The 18,577-nt window shown below is 50.9% G+C and overlaps 1 non-coding gene across 1 annotated transcript; it reads left to right on the top strand.

Moving 5' to 3' along the window:
* The first annotated feature begins 4,263 nt into the window (after positions 1-4,263).
* On the top strand, positions 4,264-4,335 carry TRNAT-CGU. The gene has a single exon. It is a non-coding gene; the product is annotated as a tRNA-Thr (tRNA).
* Positions 4,336-18,577: the final 14,242 nt, after the last annotated feature.

Consider the following 18,577-nt stretch of genomic DNA (forward strand, 5'->3'; position numbering starts at 1 on the left):
CCACATTGCATGAAGGTGAGTAAGGCTTGATTCTTGACTGCTAAGAGCTCTGTGCTCCAGACCGGCTCCTAGTCCTAAGTGGACTTGGACAAACCCATAGTGACCCCAACCAAGGAGCAACCACAGCGTGGCCCAGGTTGATGGTGACTCATAGCAGAGGGTCGGAGAGCAAATAATTCAACAATTTTTAGTTGTTTTTTTAATGGAATTTATTTTTTTAGAGCAGTTTTAGGTTCACAGCAAAACTGAGCAGAAAGCACAAGGAGTTCCCATCTCCCCAGCTGCCTCACCATCAACATCCCCCACCAGAGGGGTACATTTGTTACAATCAGTGAACCTACATTGATACATCATTAGTTCACGTAAGGGCTCACTCTTGGTGTTGTACATTCTGTGGGGCTTGACAAATGTACAATGGACTTCTATCCACCATTGTATCATACAGAATAGTTTTGCTGCCTGAAAGTCCTCATGCCCTACACATTCATCCTTCCCTTCCCCCCAACCCCTGGCAACTACTGATCTTTTCACTGTCTCCACAATTTTGCCTTTTCCAGAATGTCATATAGTTGGACTCATACAGTACGTAGCCTTTTCAGATTGGCTTCTGTCTCAGGCCATTTTGTGCTGCTGTAACTGAGTACCACAGACCGGGTAATTGCCAATGAACAGAAATGTATTGGCTCGTGATTCTGGGGGCTGGGAAGTCCAAGATTGAAGGGCTGGCATCTGGTGAGGACCTTCTTGCTACATCAATCCATAGAAGAAGGACAAAGAGAGGGTGGGAGGGCAGACCTGTCCTTTTATAAGGAACCTACTCCCTCCATAACAAATCCACTCCTGCTATAATGGCACTAATGCATTCATGAGGGTGGTACCCCCATGACCCAAACACCTCCCACTAGGTCCCACCTCCAACACCACCACATTGGGGATCAAGTTTCCAACACATGAACTTTGGGAGACATTCAAACCATAGCAGCTTCTTTATTATTTATTTATATTTAGCTAACCTATTATTACTTAGTAATATACATTTAAGGTTCATCCACGTTTTTTTATGGCCTGGTAGTTAATTTCTTTCTTTCTTTTAATAGACTTAATTTTTCAGAGTAGTTTTAGGTTCACAGCAAAACTGAGCACGAAGTACGGAGAGTTCCCATATGCTGTCTGTCCCCTGCCTCCAACATGCAGCTTCCCCTGCACCAGGGTGGTACATCTGTTATAATCAATGAAAAGATCCACTTTTAAGGACACAGGAAATGTTCATCCTACAATGATAAGTGAGAAAAATCAAGACACTGAAATATACAATTGTGAAAATATAAGTCTGATTCTCCTAATGGTATTATATAGACTCTATTTCATCAAATTCACCAAATTGATTTTTAAAAACATACGTGCCACTAAAAAGGAAAAAAAACATTGCCAATTAATTATGTCTCCATCAATTTTAACAGTTGTCATTCTGATTTCTAATTTGTTAGAATGCAAAAAAAACTGTAACTCAGAATAACTGAATTACACTGTTTTATACACACATAAACATACACAACGTGCTTCTCTGTAGTGGTGTGACTTCCAGTCCTATGAATTCTTCTCTTCAACAATGGGAAAACTGGATATCCACACGCAAAAGAAAGAATTTGGACCCTTACCTTACACCATTACAAAAATGAACTGAAAATGGATTAAAGACCTAAACAAAAGAACTGGAACTTACAGTTAAGAACCACACACACACACAAAAAGACCCGTAACTATAAAAATCCTAAAAGAAAATACAGGGGAAAAGCTTCATGGCATTAGACGTGGTCATGATTTCTTGGATATGACACCAAAAGCAAGACTAGACAAATGGGACATCAAACTTAAAAACTGCACAGCAAGGAAACAATCAATGGAGTGAAAGGCAACCTACAGAATTGGAAAAAATATTTGCAAACCATATATAGGATAAGAGGCTAACATCCAAAACAAAATTTAAAAACTCTCACAACTCAACAACAAAAAACAACTCAATTTAAAAGTGGCCAAAGGACTTGAATACATTTCTCCAAAGACGATATATTATACAAATGGCCAATAAGCATATAAAAAGATGTTCAATATCACTAATCAGGGAAATGCAAATCAAAACCACAATGAAGTATCACCTCACGTCTCTTAGGCTGGCCACTACCAAAAAAAACAGAAAATAACAAGAGTTAGCAAGGATATGGAGAAACTGGAACCCTGTGCACCGTTGGTGGAATGAAAAATGGTGCAGATGTTATGTTAAACAGGGTAGAGATTCCTCAAAAGATCAAAAACAGAATTATCATATGATCCAACGGTCCCACTTCTGGGTACATATCCAAGAGAACTGAAAGTATCTCAAAGATATTTGCACACCCATGTTCATTGAAGCATTATGCACAATACCCAAGAGGTGGTAGCATCTATTCACCAACTGATGAACAGATAAAGAAAATGTGGTATATAATGCAATGGAATACTATTTAGCCTTAAAAAGGAAGTTCTGTCATATGCTACATAACATGAATGAAAATTGAGGACATTATGCTAAGTGACATTTTGACAGTGGATGTCATAACCGATGACATAAGCCAGTCACAAAAAGACAAAAACTTATGATTCTACTTATATGAGTTATCTAAAGTATTCAAATTTTTAGAAAGTAAAATAGTGGTTGCCAGGGGCTTGAGGGAGGAAGAAAAGGGGAGTTGTGGTTTCTTGCTATAGAATTTCAGTTTAGCAAGATGAAAAAAGTTCTGTAGATTGGTTACACAACAATGTGAATGTATTATACATAACACTACTGAACTGTACACTTAAAAATGGCTAAAATGGTAAATTTTGTGTTTTTTTAACCACAAAATCTTCACAATTTATATTTTTTAAAAGTTCTACACATAAATGAGGCTGAATTTGGCAATGGTGGCAGCAGGGTGGGCCTGGTTTGTCCTCCCCACCCTGACCTGCTGGTGTACGGGAGGGCTGAGCACTGGGAAAGGCTGGCCGACTGGTCAGCCCTTGACTGTCCCCAGTGGCCATCAGAGCCCTGCACCAAGAGGAGGGCTTCTCTTCCTCCACCCATCCCCACTCACCTCTCTCCTGGAACAGGTGCTGTAGCCACAGGCCAAACAAGGACAGAGAAACCTAATGTACCCCTCTTTTTTTGATTTAAAGAAAATAAAAGATCTGCCAAAAAAGCATACAATATCGAACTAAGCACTCAGGTTCCAACCCATCTCCTTTGCCTGTTTCGTAGAATAGAAACAAAACTAACAATCAAGTTAAATTTCCCTTTGTCCCCCAGCCCCAGGCTCCCTCTCGCCTTTGTATTTTTCCATAAATATCATGTGTGCTTCTGCGCTCTATCTATGCTGACAATCAGTCTTTCGGATCTAGACCGGTCCTTTTAATCGTGACCCACGGTAGGGACACACTATCCGATACCCCCATTCGGGGCGCCTCCAGTCATCCACTCTCGCCAGCACAGTCGCCACGAACATCCCTGGGGCGTCTCCTTGCGTGCCCGCACGGGTCCTCGCCGGCAAGGCCACCCAGGGTAAACACGCCTACTCGGAGTCCACTCGGCACGAGGCCCGGGCCAGCGGCCGCAGGGGAAGACTTCGCTTCCCACACGGCTGCCCTGCGCAGGGTCTGCGAGGAAGGTCACCCCTTCGCATCGCCCCTGGGGCGTCTCTCTCCGTGCGCCGGCCCTGCCTGCCACCGCTCCGCCTTCCCGCCAGCCCCCGGTTCCTCCGAGGTACGGGCTCCAGGCGCCGCCCGCGCGCCCCGCCCACTCGGATGGAACGGACCCGGCCAAGGTCTCGCGGCGCCGGCTCGCTCCGCGGCCCCGGCTCCGCCTCCACTTCCGCTGCGGCTCTTCTCCACCTCGGCTCCGGCTCCCTCCGCCGTCGCTTTCGAATCCGCCGCCGGCCTTTCCCCTGGCGGCTCTCGGTGCGCGGGGCCCCTGGGCGGTGCTAGAGGCGGGAGCAGGCGGGGCCTGGCTCTGCGTGACGCCGGTTCGGGTCCCGCAGGCGGCAGACGGTGGCAAGGGGCAGGGGGAGGGGACCGGGGGCAGGAGGCGGCGGACGGGCTGGGGAGCGGCGCTCAGAGAGCCGGGGCCCGGCAGGCGGGAAGGTCTGGAAGGGCGGCTGGGCGCGGGCCGGGGGAACAGAGCCGGACGCTGCTTCTCCTGCGCCTGCGCCACCTCCCCTCCACTGAGAGCTTCCACCGCTCGCTTGGCTGTCAGGCGCGGTGGCCAAGTGGTAAGGCGTCGGTCTCGTAAACCGAAGATCGCGGGTTCGAACCCCGTCCGTGCCTATGGACCTTGAGGTTGGGGTTTGGCAGTGGGAAGTTGGTTGTCTCCACGTGCGCCATCCGTCCCTCCTCTATGTGGCATTTTTTTCCCTTCTAGGATTCTGTTCAGGCGTCCTCCAGTTCCTCCCCTCCCCCAGGCTCCGCGGTCGGCCGCGCCCTCCCACGCCGGGCCAGTGATCTGTGGGACTCCTGCCCGGGCCTTAGTGGCCCGCCTTGGCGGCGAGCTCGGCCCCGGCCACGCGGCATTTCGCTGACCTGGCCCTGCGTATCCTTTCTCCCAGCCGCACTGCGCAGGGCGGGAACCGTCTTCACCGTCTCTTCGACCCGGGCACTGAGACCCAGGATGCAGGATTCGCGCTAGCCTCGGTGTCGCCCGCGGGGCTTGGGTCCCGCCCGATGTGTGTGTGTTACGGGCAGGCAACTTTCCAGAGAGGGTGCTTGAGTTTCTGGAGCTGTGGTTTTGCATTCTGTTTGTTCCCTGGAAGGTGAGTTGTGCGGGCTTTGCTCACCGCCTGCCTTCTTGTCTACAAAGCAAACCATATCGTCCAGCTGGTGGGCGCTTATTCCTTTCCCAGCCCTGGTGAACTGATCCTTTGAATCTGGCCCCCAGCCAGTTATGACACTCCCCAAGTCGTCTGTAGGAGAAACAGCCCTATTTAATATGACACGACGTTAAGTGCCTACCATTCCTGGACCTTCTTTTGGTACACTCCAGTCCGTCTGTCCCTCTCTTCACTTGTAACACTCAGACTGAACATACTACTCCAGAAATAGTCTCATGAATGGAACTTCACCTCTCTCATTCCACACCCCATACTTCTGTTAATGTACCCCCACCCAAAACACACTACCTTTCCTGAGGTCTGTTGCACGGTTGACCAGGGGGAGCTTCAGGTGGATTGAATCAGCAGAATCTTGAGTTATCAGAAGACAGGGTGTAGGCCCAGGCAGCAGGGAAATATTGATCTTTTCCCTAAGCCTCCAATACATGCAAGAGATGCTCTTGGCTTTTGAAGGGAATGCTGAGCTAGGGTGTCATTTCCGACTAGTTAGTGCCTAAGCTTAGACAGAGTCCAGATATTTAAGGACAGAAGGGAGAAAGGTCCTCCTCTACTGGATGTTTCCTTGAATCCTGTCTCTTACTTTGGATTCCTGATGAGAAGGAGCTCTGAGGCCAGATATTGGGTTTTCTGCCGTAGCTGGAGCAGTGAATTCGACCCCAGCAAAGGGGGTGTGTGGATGAGCCAAGCCAAAGTCAATATAAAAGAGGTACAAGATACAGAAGAGGTCAATGTACAGATGTTGAAGAAATGTAGACCCCCAAAGGTGAAGGACCGGAGGCAGCGGTCAAGTACGGACCCCGGTCAAGGTCAATGAAAGGAGAGGGAAGGGAAGGCAAGTCAGATACAAGCACCAGGGTGACCCTGGGAACAGAGAAATCTTGCAGTTACCTCGAAGGCCGGCAGGTATCCACACTCACTCCTGTGAGGCTGGAGGTAGGTCATTGCTTAAAGGGTGAGGGCAGGGGCGGGAAGGGAGAGCTATGTTGAGTTTACTGCATTACCGCCATTAACTTGCTTACATTCCCTGGACTTCACCTTCCTTAGTTGCAGAATCCTAAGGTGAAAGAGATATTTCCTAAATGCCTTGTGTCCTGAAATTCTAAGTTTCTGCCTCAGAGCCTGGACCTTGCAAAAGCAAGGGGACCGCAAGCTGCCCCCGCCCCCCATCTCTCTCATGGCTGCCAAGATGGTGAATCACAGTAGCCCCTTTGGCAGTGGGGATTGGGCATTGCTACCTCATGACGGAATCTTTGTGAGGCTGGCTCCTCCATCCAGAGAGTTACAAAGGCCCTGCCCCCTGCGGCTCCGCCCCCCCCCAAGTCTTCGTCTCTCTCGCTCCCCCCAGCGTCTAGAACAGAACATGGGGCGTCTGGCACTGCAGTTTGAGAGCCATGCAGGCAGACACAGTCATTTGTGGGCAGCTAAAACCTCCAGGATATTTTTAAAAATATAATCTACTTTATATCAGGCCTCTTCCTGCCTATGAGTGAATATTATTTAACTTAAGGGCAGAATTTGGCAACTCTGTATACTATGCCTCATGCTGTGAGTTTTAGTCCAATATGCCAGCCTAGAAAAATATATTTTTAAATCTTTTATTATATAATAAAAGATTAAAAAAACACAAAAATCCAATGAATGTCTTAATGAATTATAAGGGGAGCACTAGCCAGGTCAGGGAATTTTGCCAGATACCCCCAAAACCTCTTTCATGTACCCTCCCAGTGACAACCCCCAATGGCCATAAGTAACCTTACCTTCTACATGTATGGTAATCACATCCTTGCATTTTAATTTATCTCCTCATTGAGCATCTTGGTATCTTTATACCCTATAGTTTAACTTTGTTCACTTTTTAAAAACTGATATATATTTTAAGATTTTTTTTTCAATCAGTAGGATTCTCTACCTTCTCTTTTATTTCCTTGAAATGAATCTGTTGAGGAATCTGGGCTGTTTGAGCTGTAGAGTTCCCAGTCTAGATTTTGCTTATTGCAAACTCTTATGCAACCCAGTAAGTTCCTCTGTCCTAGATGTTTCCTGCAAATAGCAGCTAAATCCAGACACTGGATCAGAGTCGATTAAGTGCCTTTGGCAAGTCTCTGGTATCACTTCTGAGAAGCCTCTGATCCCCCCCGCCCCCCGCCTAGATAAGGAGTCCCTCAGTTTCTTGTTGGGAACCCCTCTGTGTGTCTCACACCATAGCTGCGAAGCCCCTTAGGGGCTGGATGGTGTCTCACTCATGTCTGTTTCTAGCACCTGGAACAGAGTCAGAGCCCTGGCACAAGGTAGGTCCCTACTTGAGGGGTTAGTGAAGTCTTCCCTGAGGAGGTGATGTCGTGGCTGGGCTCTGCAGGATGAATAGGAGTTCACCAGAGCACCATAAGATCTTGAATATTTCTGCCCTCATTCAATCATCTTTTAACACTCAAATATCATGATCTAGGTTGCATCTAAGAGGTAAGGATTCTTTTCTTTTCCCACGGCCCCTCTATTCTGCAGGTAAAATTGCTTTTTGAATTAAGAAACAAATACCCATTCTCTGTAGATGGTTTTATTTTTATTTTTTATTATTTTTTAGAGAGGAGTATCTCACTCTGTCACCCAGGCTGGAGTACAGTGGCAAGATCATACATAGCTCACTGCAGCCTGGAGTGAGTTCCTGGGCTCAAGTGATCCTCCTGCCTCCGCCTCCCAAGTAGCTAGGACTACAGGTGTGTGCCACCATGCCTGGCTAATTTTTATGGTTTTTGGTAGAGATAGAGTCTCATTATATTGTCCAGGCTGGTCTTGAACTCATGGCCTTGCAATCCTCCCCACCTTGCCTGTAATATTGCTGGGATTACAGGCATGATTCACTGTGCCCAGCCTGTAGATGGTTTTATTAGCAAACCCTAAAGGTCCAACCCCATGATTGGGGACAGAGTTACCAGTTTGGAATTATGGACTGATAGGAAAGGCAACCAGCCAACCCTCTCATTTCACAGCCACAGAAACAGGCAGAGAAGGGAAGTGGTTTGTTCCAAGTCACCCAGAAAGCCCTACCATTATCACCTAGATTAAGCTCTTCCACAGCATGAGTACGGGTCAGCTTGGAAAAGTCATTGTCATTATTACCTTGACATGCACCCAGGAGATGGCCTATCTCTTTGCCAGCCTCTGGGCCAAGCTCGTACTTCACTTGCCTAATATTCACCCCTGATCAATAGGAAAAGTAGACAGTGACCGAAATCTCCAGGCTTGACCACAATATTCAGGCCTTAGAGGCAAGGGAGGGACAGAGACATCCACTGCCAAAGGCTGGATACCCAGGAGGCAGACGCCTAGGTGGATTTTAGTGTGCACAATGCTTATTCCACCTGGGGAAGGGTGGGAAGCAGGTGTGAGCACAGGGAGAGCCCTCCTCCCCCACCACTCATTGGATGTGGGCTGTTTGGGACCTCAGACTAGGTGGCTCTGATAGCAGAAGGCAGTCTGTTGACAGCACTCCCAGCAGCTGGAACAAGCCCTTCCTTGAAGCGGGAACACATGACACTGACCACCAAACACAGAACTTAATAATTCAGTTGTAGAAGATGAGGACAAAGATAAGCCTCATAGAGCTCTGGCAAAGGCTTATCTTTGGGACCAAGGGCTCTGACGTTTTCCAGATATGGGCCCTGCCCATTGAAAAGCCCATCAGAGAACCTGGAGTGGGACGCCCCTGGGGCCAGTAGCGATCTGTGTGTGACCTCAGTTCCTGGGAGCTGCCCACTATCCTCAGCAGAGGGGCAGCCCTGGTAGGGTGTGTCAGCCCACCTGCGTCCTCCCCACCCCCATCCTCCAAGAAAACTGAATCCAGCTCAAAGCACCACCTTGACCTTGCTGAATATGACACACCTGGAGAGATTTGATTCCATTCTGGGGAATGTACTCCTCTGGTGCTGCTTGAGGGCAAGAGACGCATCTTCTCTTCCCTAGAAACCAGTAGAGAAACCATACGTGCTTCGGCAGCACGTATGCCAAAATTGGAACCATACAGAGAAGAGTAGCACAGCCCCTGCGCAAGAATGCCATGCAAATTTGTGAAGCGTTATTTAAAAAAAAAAAAATTAAAAAAGAAACCAGATAAACCAGTAGGTTATATGTTGGCTGAATGAATGAAGGTTAGCAAAAAAAAAAAATCAGCAACTTCTCTTCCTAATAGTTACGGAACAGTCGGGCTGGGAGAACTCAGAGAAAATCACATCCCAATTCTGCCAGTGAGCAAACGGAGCCCCAGAGGCAGGAAATAACTTATCGAAAGTTGTACAGGAGGTGGGGAACTGAAACAGGCCCCAAACGTTGACAAGACTGGTAATCCCAGTGTAGTTTTTCTACAGTAGAGATTTCACTTCTGGCCTGTCTTTCCTGTCGGCTCTGAGGCTCCCCCTCTGCCCAAACCATCTGGGCTGAGAGAAACAAAATCCAGGTACATTGCCATCTAAGCAAAATATGCTGACAAAGCAAGCCCCATGAAGTCCATAGTCACATACAAAGGACTTGTGATTATTTACAGCTGTCTCCCTCTGGTCACCGGGATGCCCTCATCTTCTGTCAGAACTCTTTTGGACTAATGGCAGACAGCCAAAAAGAACCGAGCACAATTGTGATTTGTAGAAGTGGCATCTGATGGGCTGAACAGTCCAGATGAGGAAGTGGAGTGGAAAGAGCTCATTGCAGAGTGACCTTGGGTAAATCATTTCACCTCCCCAAGCCCAGGTTCCCCATTTGGAAAACAGGAGCTGTCATTCCTGTCCTGCCACGTGACGGCACTTCATGCGCTGCTAGAGATATGTCAGGTGTTCATCAGTAGCAGAGAATCATAACACGGTGTTGATATGGAATACCATATCGGTTGCTCGGTTCAGGCATTGGAGGCCACAGTGAACGTCAGCCCTCCTGCCCTTGGGGGGATGTGGTCACAGTCTGAGAGCAAACTGGTGAAATCAACACGTCGGAGCTTGGTTCTCAGGGCAGACTGAAATGCGTTCAGCAGATATTTACTGAGTGTGGACTGTGTGCCAAGCACTGGGATATGGCAGTACATGAAAGAGACAAAAACCCCCACCCCTGTGGAGCTTCCATTCTGGGGGTGGGGGGCAGAAACCGGCAACAGAGAGACAGACTACACGGAAATAAGTGATAAAATATGTGGCATGTTAGAGGGGACAAGGGCTATGGATGGAGAAAAAAGCTGGGTTGGCAGATAAGAAGTGAGAGGCAGGGGGCTGCAATTTAAAATAAGGTGGCCAGGTGTGGATGCAGAGAGATAGGAACACTCACACACTGCTGGTGGGACTGCAAACCAGTACAACCTCTACGGAAAGGAGCATGGAGATACCGCAAAGAACTAAACGTAGAACTACCATTTGATCCAGCAATCCCACTACTGGGCATCTACCAAAGGAAAAAAAGACATTCTATAATAAAGACACCTGCACTCAAATGTTTATAGCAGCACAGTTCACAATTGCAAAGATGTGAAAACAACCCAAATGCCCATCAATACATGAGTGGATTAATAAAATGTGATATGTGTATACCATGGAGTACTATTCAGCCGTAAAAAATGATGAACTACCTATTGTATTATCCTGGATGGAGCTGGAGCCCATTCTTCTAAGTGAAGTATCACAAGAATGGAAAAACAAACACCACATGTACTCACCATTAAATTGCTACTAATTGATCAACACTAACGTGCACATATGGGAAGTAACATTCACAGGGTGTGGAGAGGGTGGGAGAGGGGAGGGAGGCTGGGTAAATCCACACCTAATGGATGTGGTGCACACTGTCTGGGGGATGGGCCCATCACAATTTAACAGTTTGCAAGCAGCATTTTTAAAATGAAATAGAATAGAATAACAGAGAATACACATTTGAGTGCACAAGAATCGTTTCATAAAACATTTGTTTTATATATGTACATACATACACATGTTTACACAAACACATATATATTCTCCATCATGGGACATGGACTGAAAGAGTTTGAAAGCTGCTATTCTAAGGCAGTGTCTCTCTAAAGATGGTTGTAAGGAGCGTTTTACTAACTTTAGTAATTTGCCAACCACTCACCATTTTGCCATATCAGAATACCACTTGTACCTTACTGACTGAATACTTGTCTTTGAGTTGGCTCACTTTAACCATTTCAGCCTCATTGTAACAGCAATATTCAGAACATTTACATTTAAAACTATATATTTTATTTTTTCCCTACCTAAACCATGTCCCAAATGAGCACTAAGTTTTGGGAAGCGCTGGTGGCAAGGAGTGTCATGCAAAAGCACTTTCCCAAAGTAAAGCTGGGAGCCAGAAAAGCTGTGTGACGTTGGGTGAGTTCCAACCCGTCTCTGGGTCCCTTTCTACCCCTGGAGGCAGGCCTAGTCCCATTACCCAGCTTTCCAAGTTCTTGCGGTTGACCTTCCCACAGTGGCCACCTCAAGTGGCAAAGGACAGGCCCTGTCTGCTTGTAGATTGGCTTGGGATCTTTCTTGGGATATAACCACCAGTGGAGGAGGCCAGAGCGCTGTATCTGCCTTTCTCTGTGAGCTGCATCCTGCTGCTGCCCCAAATTTGCAGAATTTCCTTTCTTGTCCAGCTTTGATTCCATTGATGGGATTAGGCACCCCCTACGGCCATGTCCTTTGATGTGGTCAGGGGGTAGCAGGGAGATTTCAGACCCAGGGAGCAAATCTTAATCTTCTGCCCGTTTCTCTGGGATCGGCACTGGGTAAACCCATTACATCCCTGCCCTTTCATCCCCCCAGGACACCGGCTCCTCCAGTCTCCTTGAGTCTCAGAGATCCTAAGTGTTCGTCAGATTTAGAGCAAGCAATAAAAGGGGAAGAGAAAGCAGAGGAGGAACTCCAGACCCCCTCCAGCACCGGCAGCATCACCAGCAATGTCAGGGCATCTTCTTCTTTCTTCCCATATAATCCTGGGCTCCCACAAAACAGGGATTACAGAGGCCTGGGGCCAGCGACGGCCCTGCCTGGGCACTGGGCGCCTCTGCCAGCACCTGGTTGCCATCTGCCCTCTACTTCTCCCCAGGCTGGGGTTTTTGGGGAGCACCTGCTCCTGCACAGCCGTCTGTCCTGCCCAGGGACCTTAATGTGGGCATGTAGGGGGACCATCACTTTAGCAGATAAACCACTCAACCTTCACCCAGTGAGGTTTTAAGGCCTCTTTGGGTTAGTGAGGCCAAGTGTGCTTGGGAAAGTGAAGGCAGGAACACAGCGAATATCTATGTCAGACCACAGACAGATATGTCACATTATTTTCTTTAAATGATTGCAAGGCTCCACCTGAAGAGAGGTGGGGAAACAGATTCAGAGGTTATTTGGGCTTCCCCATCACCCTCACCCGCAGTCCCCAGAGCCCTGGCCATCTTGAGGCTGGAGATTTTGGCAGAGGCCTATGGATGGTCCAGTCAGATCCCAGATGCGATACGCAGTTACTCCCCCACGTCCAGGCTGAGAAAGAGAGTGGGGCAGCAGGTCCCCACCGAGAGGATTCCACTGACCTTCGACCCCTCTCAATCTTGGGACAGCCACCCTTAGCCTAGCAGCTTTTCTGTCCTACTCTTCCCCCACAGTTCCCCTAAAGGAACTCAGCTTTTCAACAGCACAGCCAGGAGAGGCTGTTTGCAGGCAGCTGGAACTGGGAGTGAAAACACAAAGTTAACATCTCAGGAAAGCATGCTGCCGGCACTATGCTTGCTTGGCGTTTTACGTTTATTATCTCGCTGGTTTGCCACCAAAGCGCTGAGAGAATGCCGGCAGGCTCCAGGTTCCGGATGGGGAGGCCGAGGGCGGCGCCGGGCGCCCCACCCGGCGGGGGCGCGGCCCGGAACAGAGCGGCCGGCAGGGGGCTCCTCGCGCCGGGCTTCGCGGGAGGAAGCGCTGGCAGCCGCTCGGACGGGTCAAAGGAGGAAAAGGGAAAATTACTGGGCTCGGGGGTGGGAAAGGCTGCGTGACTGGGAGGAAGACACTCGACACTGTCGGGTCGGGCAGCCCGCGTCCGGACCCCATCCCCGGGGCGGCGCGGGCAGCCCAGGACAGGGGCACCCAGGCGCCCCCATCCCCGCCGGGTCTCCGCTCGCCGGTGCCGAAGGCTGAAGCGGGCGTCGCAGCCGGGGGCGGCGCCGCCGAGAGGCGGGCGGAGGGCGGGCCGGGGCGGGGCGCCGTCCGCTTGGCTCCGGGAGGCGGTGCGGGCGGGCGGTGACCGCGTCCGCCCGCCGGGAGCCGCGGGGCGCGCAGCCTTCCTGATGTGTCACCAGCACGTGGAGCCAGGTCGGGCCGCGCTAGCGAGCGGAACCCCCCAACTTTCGAGGGGTCTCGCCTCCTAGCTCCTCTCCCCGCTGCGCCGGGCTTGCTGTCCTTGGACAAGGGGCGGCAGCGGCCCCCAGGTCCCGGGCAGGTCGAGCGAGGCCACGGCCGCCGGCCAGGCGCGCACGGGGCGCCCAGAACGTCGGGGCGCGGGCCCGGGCTCGCGGCTACGCTCCCCGGGCCCCGGCGGCGGCGCGGGTTCGGCAGGGCGGGAGGGCGCGGCCTGTGGCGGGAGGCGCCCGCGTCTCAGCCCCCGCCGCGCTCCCCCCGAGCTGAGCGCAGGTAACCCTGGCGGCGCGGACGGAGCGGGGCCTCGCGACGCGGCCTGGGAGCGTGGCGAAGTTTCTCGGCGCGTAACTCTTGAGCTCGGGTGGGGTTGCGGGTGGGAAGGCTCTGTCCCCGCACCTCCCCCACCCCCAGCACGGTCTCTCGGCCTGCGCTGAGGCGGCCCGGGGGTGGCCTGGAAGCCGCCACGCGCGCCGAGGGCCTCGTAACCCTTCGAGGACTGGTTTTGGAGCCCGCGGCCGGAGGTCGGGTGGGGCGGGTGACTTCTCTGGTGGACGCCGCTTGGGGGAAACCCAGAGCCTCGGCGGAGCAGAGCGCCCTGCAAAGAGCTGGCAGCCGGACCCAGCCTGAGGAAGCCCGTCGGGGGCGCGCCGCGCCCGAACTCCGAGACTGACGGGAGCTGAGGGCTGGGTCTTTGCGGGCGAGATGAGGTGTCGGATCAACTGGCCTACAAAGTCCCAGTCCTCGGCCCCCAGGACCGGCGTCTCCTCCACGCTCCTCGCCCCAGGCCGGCTTCCTCTGGGCCCACGTGCGCTCAGCTCAGACTGCCACCTCCCAGGGCCACACTGGAGAAGGAGGGGCAAGGCGCGTTCGCCGCTGGCTGTGTGCGCGGAGTCGGGAATCCTGCGCTTCGCAGGAGAAATGTGTGAGCTCGGAAGGGTGAGCCGGTCTCTGCGTAAGGTCCGGACCCTTCCGGCGGAGCCGGGTCCCGCCTGGGCGACCTGGGGTGAGGGGAGAGACGACTCCCCACTCCCCGACGGGCCGAGCTCAGTCACCAGGACCTGCCCTGCTGCGCTTTCCAGGGCGGCAACCCTTGAGCTTGGGGGTGGGGAGGACAGAGCCTGACTTCTAGAGTCGACTTCTAGAGCCCGGGGAGGTGGGATGAGGTGTGGAGGTTTGGCCCCTGTGAAGTGGGAAGCGCCTGTCCGCCCCCCTCCACCCCTCACACACCATTTCTTTAAAAACGGATCTCTGTGGACGTGTTCCTAATGGCTGGTCTTTTGTTCCTTGACAAATGCAACATAATGCTGACCAGCTCCAGTCCTCTTCAGGTTTTATGCCGGAATTCCCTTCTCCCTTATACACTCTATTCCTTTAATAAGTTTGCTTCTACTCCCTCCCAAAGAGAAACCCCACCAACTCCTGAAAACTCCGGGTTTATCTGGTGTTGCAACTTTTTGGATTTTTTGTTTGTTTTTGCGTTGTGTTTTGGCTGTCTTGGCAGGGAGGACTGTGAAAAAACATTTGAAGGACACGCAGCGAGGTGACTTGAATTGTATGAATGGCAGGTGGACAAAATAGGCCACCTCTGGCCCCTTCTTCCTTGGCTTTGGAAAGCAGGAGAGGTTTCTAGAAGCAGGGAGCAGGGAGGAGGGAGAGGGAGAAACCAGCCTGGCTAGGTTGGCCCACCTCTGGCCAGGTTTTGCAAAGACTCATTTGAGAGGCATTTTTTTTTTCCGCAGGCTCCGGACAGACCTCTGTGGGCCACGTGTAGTGTAGTCCTTGCAGGCATCTTGCCCATGCCACTGTCCCTGTTTGGTGGCGTGTGGGGCTGGAGCAGGGGGAGCCACCTGTGTGGAGGGCAGTCAGGGGAGCTTCAGGGTCACTGAGGCAGGATTGGGCCTGGGAGCCCAGAAAGGGGTATAGCCCTGTCCTGCAGTTGGCCCAAATGTTGTCCATGAGGCTCTAATCAGTGGAACGTGCAGATGCCAGAATTATGGGAGAAAAGAAAAGTTTCTTTGGCCGTGAGGTAGATTTCCTAGCATCTTGACAAATTGTTAGTTTTAAGGTAAAATTCCCTAGGAATGGAACTGATGTGAGGTTCAACTGAAGACCTTGCCCCTAATTAAGAAAAATGCTCTCTTTGGAGCACTGAATCAGGTTGGGAAAACAAAGTTCTCCCTTCAAATCAGCGCCTCTCCCAGCCTTGGGGATCAGTATCTAAGAGTAAATGAGGTGGAAATTTCCCGAATATTGTGTGGTCACAAACATCCCAGAAGTGCTGGAGCAATGAGATATGGAAAAGCAGGCCCAGCTGGCCGCTGTGCACCCACCCCATAGGGGACAGGCTCGGGGACAGGGGACATAAATCCAGGGGAATAAGGATCCCTGCCCCGCCCCAGGCCTGGCTATAGGTGGGCAGTTTTCCCTGAGACTGTGCCCCGTTCTTTCTGGGTCTGGCCAGGGTTGTATGGATTTTTAGGAAATGACTTGGTACTTCATTGCTTTGGGGGAAGTGGGTGATTAGGTTTTTCCTTCTTGGGTTTTTCCTTTGCACAATGTGATTGAATCAGCCGTGCGGTGGGCTGGGCTAGCCTGGCCTCACCGGCTGATTTATACTTTCATTTAAGCTGTTGTATTTAGAAATTGTGTTTTAATCAAGGGCTTTTTGATTTTCCTCTCTTGAATTCTCACAGTTTTCTGGAGCAGATGCCCTCTTGCTCCCATCCCCACTTCCAGTTCACCCTTCAAAGACGAACACCTCAAATCTTCCTCTTCCTTTTGAGGGGAAGTGGCTTGAACATCAGACTTGTTTGCCACGAGCCTTCTTCAGGAAGCAGCTAACTGCAAGGTGGCAAGCTGGTGGGAGGGGAGGGATTTTAGCCAGACCCCCAGGGAGACCCACTGGAGATTCCTAAAATCCACCTGGACTCCAGGTCCTGCTTATTGCGAGGAAACTTATATTCCCTCAACTCTTAGGTAAATTACAGCCTGGTGAATAATTAACCTTGCCTCTTCTGGCTTTCTTTTTTTTTTTTAAGAAAAATAAAATCTCTGATCAATGAATGATTAGAGATCAATTTTTGTCCAGCAGTATTGGAATGACAAAGGGAAGTATTAGGAGATGCAGAGCCTCTCACCTCCACCCCCAGCAGGTCCTAGCAACTCTGGAAGTTCTGATACTTAAAAGAAACCCCTTCAGGGTGTCACTGGTGGCCATCCCTGCCTGGCCTCTGAGGCTGCCTCCCCCAGTCTCCTCTGGTGCCTCTTTGCCCAAAGCTGAGCTGTCTGAATCCTCTCTGGTGGTGAGGATTCTGTCCCCCACTTTGTCTAGCGACAGCTTGGCCCTTTATACTTCGAGGAGTTGATTCTGCTGCTGGGCCGTGCACGGGCTGGTAAATATTTGGCCAGACTCAGTTCTTTTACACAAAAGAACAGGGCTCCTAATCTGTGATAAGTCCCTGAAAGAGAGTTGTCTTAGGAGAGAGGGATCATTTTGAATTCCATGAAGGGTTTGTCTCTCGAAATAGTCCAGTGTGAGGGCCATAAACGTGAACTTTGGGTCCACATGTGCTTGGGTTCTAACTGCCACTTGCCAGCTGGGTAGCTTTGGCCAAGTGACTTCTCTGTGCCCCAGTTTCTTATGAAATGAGGGTTATGATACCTACCTCATAAGGATGTGGTAAGGCTTATGAAAAATGTATCTAGGTGCTTGAGACAAACCAGTAGATCTTCTACTGGCGGGCTTCATCCCCGGCTCTCTTATTTTGAATCTGTATCTGTTTACGTGCTGGTTGAGAAGGGTGCAGAGTGATTGGGACCTCAGGCTTGTGGGACAGGCAGGTTGAAGGCTGACTCCATTGCTTGCTAATGTGTGGCCTTACTTAACCCGCTGGGAGCAGTGGCCTCCTAATCTTGAGATAGGGATAATATCTGAGAGTCCCTTCCCCTGAGCCTTAGTCCTCTTGTTTTTGTTGCCACCAATTATGTGCCAAGGGACCAGGACAGGCAGAGGCTGGGGCGACATCTGTGGGTAAGATGGGCATGATCCCTCGCTGCCCACTCTGATTTTTACCCCAGCTCTGAGAGCAGATGAGGGGCATTGTGAGTGCTTGTTGCATTAGTCGAGGCTGAGACTCAGAGAGGAAGGGACTCTCCCAGAGTCTCACAACTGACATTCAGTGCAGCAGGAGCTGGGACCTCCGGCCTTCTGCGTGCAGCCTCCCAGGTTGGGAGCAGTAGAACAGGAGGTGGATGGGCCTGGATTAGCAAGCCGAGTCCTTAAAGGAACCCTGGTTTGCAGATGTGGCGGCCGCGCACATCTGCTCTGCAGTGCCTCCACGCCGAAAGGCCCAAAGACTCTTCCAGTTCTGACACCGAGCATGTTTCAGGAAAAGTTCCTGAAAAAGGCATTTGGATTGCCACAGCCACTCTCGACTTGCTCACTCACTCACCCCGTGGTGAGTATACTGTAGTAGGACCAGTCAAGCAGGGGACACAATTGAAAGGGGGTGGGGGAGGAGAAAATAATTGTATATTCCAAAAAATGCTGCAGAGTAATCATCATGGGGGGAAAAATCAGAAATTCCTGGGACTTCGGCTTTTCTATGGCTCAGTGGTGTTTTTACCTAGAACTTCAAACTGCATGCAGGTGGGGATAGACCATAATCTTCTTAGTGCTTAAGAGCTTTTTGTAGTCCTAACTGGCCCTGGGCAGAGGGCAGGGCTCACAGGACCCAGAGCAGGTGACTTCTTACCCAGTGCCATGCTCCCTCCCTCCTCCCTTTGGGGAATTTTGAAATCGCCCTGTAGCTAGCCCGTTTGAGTTTGCTGCCCCGGGAGAGCTGGGGAGAGCAAGCAATGCCCTGTGGGAAGAGCCGACACCTGATTTCAGTCTCTGCTCACTGCTCTGGTCTGAGAGCCCCCTTCTCTGTCTAGGCTGGGGCGACTGGACTGAATAAACCGCAGCTCTCTTACTTAGCCTTAGCATTCTTCTGAGATTCCGAGCAAGGAGGTGCAGAGAAGGGCACGGGGTGGAGCCCGGGGCTGTGGTTTGGAGGAGTGGGAGGGGTGGGGGAAGGATTCAGAGATGTGCAGCTGGGAAATTTGGATCAGTCTATGAAGACTTATGGTTCATTCTCATGAAACTCGCTTCCTCTCACTGGCTTTCTGCCCTGGGGGATGTGGGGTTCAAGGGAAAACACTAGCTTTTCCTTCTTGGTGACTGGGGCTTAAATTCTCCTCTCCCAAGCAGACATTTAAGACATAATCCTTTTTCCTCCATGTCCATTGTAAGGTAGACTGTCTCTTCCCACCCTT

This window comes from Propithecus coquereli, unplaced genomic scaffold (assembly GCF_000956105.1).
Source record: "Propithecus coquereli isolate 6110/MARCELLA unplaced genomic scaffold, Pcoq_1.0 Scaffold281, whole genome shotgun sequence".
Lineage (NCBI taxonomy): Eukaryota > Metazoa > Chordata > Mammalia > Primates > Indriidae > Propithecus > Propithecus coquereli.